Source organism: Berghia stephanieae, chromosome 9, assembly GCF_034508935.2.
Source record: "Berghia stephanieae isolate SIO BIC M18660-M18661 chromosome 9, UCSD_Bste_1.3, whole genome shotgun sequence".
NCBI lineage: Eukaryota > Metazoa > Mollusca > Gastropoda > Nudibranchia > Aeolidiidae > Berghia > Berghia stephanieae.
The window spans coordinates 46,478,099-46,484,720 of NC_088368.1; positions in this window are offsets into that span (position 1 = coordinate 46,478,099).

The window sequence follows — 6,622 nt, forward strand, 5'->3', positions numbered from 1 at the left end:
GAAAGAAAAATAAGCATGTTTTGTTATACACACGTTGCAAATGTAACTTGACACTTGTTTTGAGTCAATTACTTAGATTTTAAGAGGCGAAATTGGACTTATGTATATCACAGAAATGCGTGATATCTTTAATATAAATGAGCCAAATTTTATTACAATACACACATAATCCCTAAGATAACGATCGCCCTTCGAACACACGTTTGTTGTCCTTCTTCGTAGATAAAGGAAACATTCAGCGCAACAAAGTCATCACCTCGCATGGTTGCCACGTGTTCCAATCATTGCTCGGAGAAGTCTCCTGATAAAGTATATCAAGGGGTTTATGTCATTTGCTAGGATGAATTCAATCATACTTCGACAATGTCCCAAAGCTTATAAACATTCATCCTTTGACACTGTTGTTCCCTTGTAGGTGTTTTGGGGAGATTTCAGGGGTGCTCAATAGGATTGAGATCTGGATTTGCAGCTGGATCACCAAAGTCATACGATTCTCGGTAAGTTGAGGTTGCATAGAAGGCCATCTCGTTTTGATCCCAGCTGTTACAACTCTTCCAATCAGTGTCCAACATGAAATGTTGTTTTCCACAGCGATGTCAGTGGCTTAAGCTAGGAGTTTGTTTTGATTCAAGCAAATGTTTGGTCATCATTGGCCTGACCGTCTTTGGTCCTTCACATGCCCTTTTGTTATTGAACTCTGGGATAATAGAAATTTTAAATACTGCAATTCAAAGCGCCGGGAGAACTACAACCAAAGACAAGGCCGTACGTATGACACCATCATAGCTCAATTATCTAACCAACAAAAAGATTTGCAAATAAGAATACAAAACTCAAAAAAGGAAGGAGAAAGACAGAAACTCAAATATGAACGAAACAAAATAATACACCGCATAAGACATAGAGTAATTGATATTAGAAATGAAGAGTTGGACAAAAAAGTTGATACTATTAATAAATGCAACAACGATCAAGCAATGTATAAAGCTGTGAGACTAATAAACCAAAGACCATTTGAAAACCCAAAGATAGAGGACGACTCGGGAAAATTAATTATTAACCCCAATGACATTTCAAATGTTCTTTTTGAATACTATAAAACAAAATTTCAAGACAACAAAACGCCACACGTAAGCTCTTTTGACGGAGATCCACTATTTAAACCTATTACACCAAGAGAAGTGAGAAATGCTTTTAAAAGTCTAAATAACAACAGAGCATAGGGAGAAGATGGAGTATGCGCACTGTAAAACAGTTATAGATACCAAAAAAATTACTTTATTGCGGAAAATCAAACAAGTTCTTCTTTATATCTGCCAAAATTTTGTTAAGCATCTCAATTATTATATTATAATTATCCTTCTTCCCAGGGGTCGTCGTCGTCGTCGTCGTCGTTGTTGTTGTTGTTGTTGTTTCTTTTTTTTTGCTGTTTGCTCTTTAACGACACAATCGTTCACATATTTCTCAAAGATTCTATTGTCATTAGGTAAGAGTTCAGTGAAGTTATATACACTCACATCAATTTTATCTGGTGATTGTGGAACATTTACCATGCGTGTTGAATGGCAATTGGCTTTATTAAAAACAAATAGTTGGTAGCTGGTCGGGCCCTGTGGAAAAATAAAACTATTATTTGAAGTGATGAAACAAATCCACACCTGCCCACTTCGCTCCCGTTTCATAACTTTACAAGCAACTTTATCTTATTTTAACTTATTAAAATGAAATTTAATGCCACACGGCATACTTGTAGGGATTTTTAAAGTGCTATTTAATCTTTGAAAGCGTAAATTGTTGACTTTTAAATCAACATCAGCGACTAAAATTTATATCTCCTAATAATTATGAAACTTTTAGATATTCAAGGTGACAGGTGTTACGTCCTGGCTCTGGTTGCTATGACGTCACCATATATATTCCGGAGATGACCGAATCCTCCTCGGCTTGGTAGTTTATCTAAACTCCTCAATTATCTAATCAGGGGGTTCGTACTATCGCTATAAAAGTGATGCACGAGGACGGAGAGAGAGAGAGAGAGAGAGAGTTCTGAGAGTTTTCTAGACTTGACACGATACCACGTACAGCAACTGTCGGGTTTTTAAAAAAATTATTTCTATGTGCTGAGGTGTTCTCTATTTGTTGGTAGAAGTAGAAACACAAGCAGAATGGAAGGATAAATAGAGTTATGTGGTTCCCTTCCATTTTGTAGATGTAAGGTTTTGTAATATTTTTTTTTATTGTTAAACTTGATTTCCTTTCCTTTACTATAAACGATACGTATGGAATTGTAAGCTTCAATTTATTAGACGAAGACAGGTAGTGTGAACGTTTCGGGTTTCGTCTTTATCAACAAAACAGTATGAATGAAACACTACAGATGAATGAGATAATGTGATAGTGGCGTTGTTAAGGTGAACAAACAAAAAGATTGATTGGACAGAAAATATTATGCTTCTTTGTAAAGGAGCGCGAACTAAAATAGAACAATAGATATGTGTAAAAGGTACGGAGAGGAACTGTGTAGTGCAGTGTAGAAAGAGAAATAAAATAAATTGTAGACTATTATTAGAAAATAAATGGAATGGAATTGGAAATAAATACAACATGTGGAGATAGCTATTAGTATTATCATAAGTGGAAGTAGCAGCAGCTGAAGGAACAGGAGTACTTTAATAGTTAAAAAGAAACTTGAGCTTTTATGCAGTGCAATATCCACTAAACGTGCTCATATAGCTTTTATTCGTTGTGTGTCAGACGTGACATTCTTTTATATTTGAATGAGAATGGATCCTGCTGAAATATTAAATCTAGACAAGGACCAACTTATTCGTTTAGCTGAAGATAATAACATTCCACTAAATAGCAATCCGACTAAAGCAGAATTACAAGTAAGAATATTAAATCACCTTGGTTTCCAGGCTCCCTCTGTTACTATTATAGTCAAGACAGTCAATCTCAGTGCAAGTCAGACGCGACTCACGATAAGGACATGGAGGACGAAAAAGACTTAAAATCTTTACCCTCATTTTTGTCTCTCTTACCACGTATATCTGAGCATAACATTGAGAATTTATTTTCCATGTTCGAACGCATCGCTCTCACTTTTGGCTGGAACAAACGAATCTGTTCACTATTCATTTAATGCCAATTGACAGGCAGGGCTAGAGATATCTATCTCGCACTCCCAACTGGGCAATTCAAAGATTATATAAGCAGAATAATGTGTCCATATTTCAGATCTCCTGAACTTTAAAGACAACAATATAGGAACCAACCCCAACTGGACTCACAAACCTTTATGGAGTTTGTTCGTGATAAGGACATACATTTTAATAATTTAGCAATGACTATCCCGCACAAATCTTTGGGCCTTTTTTTCGCTCACGAAGTGCCCGAATTCGCGACAAAATATGGAACGAAGCCGTTTCGTATATGCTATTTTTAAAAATTAATTACGACGCTGTTTATCGATGAATATGACTGAAAGTTGGCACACAGTTATAAAAAAGGTCATTGTAGATTATGTCTAGCGATATAATTCGTGCGATTACCAGAAGACCGTTAAAATTAGATTTTTACTCTTTGGAGTAAAATATTTCTAAAACTACTGGGCGTGGAGGTTTTGTCGCTGACAAGGCAATACATAAACATTTGTTCTTTTTGGTAGTAAAATTTCATATGAATATGACTAGTACTTTTCCCGTATTTTACAAAACACCATCCTAATTTGCTCTTCAAGTTTCAATCTTTTAATCCACTTATTACGCAAGATACAACCAAAGGTCGAAAAAAATGCCGAAAAAGCGTCCCATATTTTCGCGGTTTTTTTTTCCTCTTTGCGGGTCATCCAAATAAATGACACCTTTGAAACTGCATAACTTGTTTATTTATGAATGGATTTTCAGAATTCAAAAACATTTTTACTCAGTGGAGATAGGGCTTTGATTTTAGAAACAAATTTTCCTCAAAAAGAGAAAAAAACATTTCTCATAGTCATTGCTAAATAATTGGTGCAAAAGTAATAACCCTACTCTTTCCGGTTTATGTAACAACTAATGAGTTAAATGAACAAGGATTACCGTTATAACTTTCCAACCATCGACTTCCACTCCATTTTCAATAGATACGCCCACATACTCCGCCTCATCGGATACACACGGAGTTAATGGGTAATCTTTTGTATATTTGCTGTGGAGACAACGTAAATTAGGCTGTGAAATCTTCAATAGTGTGGAATATCAAAGTCATATTAATCTACTATAAGCTTTACTATAAGCTCTCTATAAACTGGGCTAACTAATGTAATGGAAATGATCTCAAGCCAATGGAGGGATTCCGTCAATAGAATTAGACAAGATGTCGAGGCATCAAAGTCGGTTGTTAGGAGGTGAACGGCAATAAATCAAGTAAGTCAAATTTATAAACAACATGTAGTTCATGAACAATATTCAATCCCCACTTGGCTCGGGTGAAAGTGAAGTGAGCAAATGGGGAAAAAGTCATGATGCCCATTATGATGAATGGTTTGACGGGGATATAAACATAAACGGATTAGAGTATAGTATCAAAAGCTTAAAAAATAACAAAAGTGCGGGGTACGATTTAATTCTTAATGAATTTATAAAATATGGAGGTAGTGCTCTTCATCAAGTTCTACTAAAGATTTTTAACAAAGTATTTAGCAGTGGTATCTTTCCCCAACAATGGGCAGTTGGTGAAATCATACCCATATACAAAAAGGGGGAAATTAATAATCCAGAAAACGACCGAGGCATTACGCTGTTAAGTTGTATTGGTAAACTGTTCACTTCAATATTAAATCGGAGATTATGTACTTGGGCAGAATTAAATAACGTCATTTCAGAAAATCAGTTTGGGTTTAGAAAACAAAGAGGAACAACTGACTGCATATTTATCTTACATGGTTTATTAGAATTATTTTTAAACAACTCTAAGCCCTTATATTGTGCTTTTATTGACTTAAAGCAAGCATTTGACAGTGCTAATAGAAGGGCTCTGTGGTTTAAGTTACACAAGAACAAAGTCAGTTGTATAGTCACAAACATTCTTCAAAATATGTACAGTAAAATAAAACTTTGCATCAAACAGTCAATTTTCAAATCCACTACGAACAAGTGCGATGACCCTCATGATGAATGTTTCTTCACATCAACAAATGGGGTTCTTCATGGAGAGTCTCTATCTCCGTTTCTTTTCTCCGTGTTTATAAATGACTTTAACGAAGCTTTTGAACAGCATAACGACATAGGTGTAAACATTAACTCATTACTGTTAACTGTCCTTTTATTTGCCGATGATATGGTTTTATTCAGTGAAAGCAGAACTGGTTTACAACGAGGACTTAATTGTCTAAGTGATTACTGTTACAAATGGGGTTTGCGCGTTAACACAACAAAAACCAAATGCGTTGCCTTTAAAAGAGATGGAAAGATCGGGATGATGGACAGGTGGTTTTATAGAGACAAATTATTAGAAACAGTAGGGCAATTCAAGTATCTGGGGTTAATGTTTGGTAGTAGTGGAAGATTTACGAAAGGAATACAGAACCTTGTAGACCTAGGTCGTAGAGCAATGTTTAACTTATATTCTCTGCTCCACCAATATCAGGAATTACCACCTTCCACCCAACTCCATCTGTTTAATACTCTAATATCACCAATACTTAATTATTCGTGCGAAATATGGGGCTATTGTGAAGCGGTAAAAATGGAACAAATGCATTTAGGATTCTTAAAATCCATACTGGGGTAAGGAAATCTACACCGTCAGCTTTCGTATATCATGAATTAAAAGTATTCCCATTAATCAATCAGCGATTAATAAGAGTAATTAAATACTGGTTTAAAATTTTAAAACTACAAGAAAACAATCCAGTCAAGATAATTTATAATAAATTATTAACACAGGCTACAGAGCATATCTCTTGCACTAACTGGGTAACTTTGCTAAGAGGAATGTTGTGTAAATATGGTTTTGGATACGTTTGGGTTAATCAATACGTTGAAAATGAGAATATGTTTTTACATACTTTCAGTCAACGCCTTAGCGATATTTTTTTTACAAACATGTAAAGAGGAGATAAGATCAACTAGCGATCATAGACTTTATAAACATTTGGACAATGACAATTCTGTACGCTATATATTCGAGATTAAAGAAAAAGTAATTCGATTCGCCATTACAAAAATTAGATTAGGTTCTCATAATTTTATGTGCGAAAGGGGGAGATGGCAGAGACCAAAAATTGATTTTCCTTCTAGGCTCTGTATAAATTGTAACTCAATTGAAGATGAGTACCACATAATCTGTGAATGCAGACGGTATAACTATTTCAGAGGAAAATATTTACCTAAGTATTTAATTGAAAAGCCCAATATGTACAAGTTTATACAATTTGTAAATAACTCCACAGGGACAGAATTGGGAAGATTTGGAATTTTTTGTCGAAAAGTTTTGATCGAATATGAAAAAAATGTTAGTTAGGCACCTGGTATTACTGGAGAATTAAAATACATTTGATTTTTTTTTCATTGTGGTATGCATTAATGTATAAGATTATGACATACATATATTATTTGAATATTTAGTCTATTAGCCATAA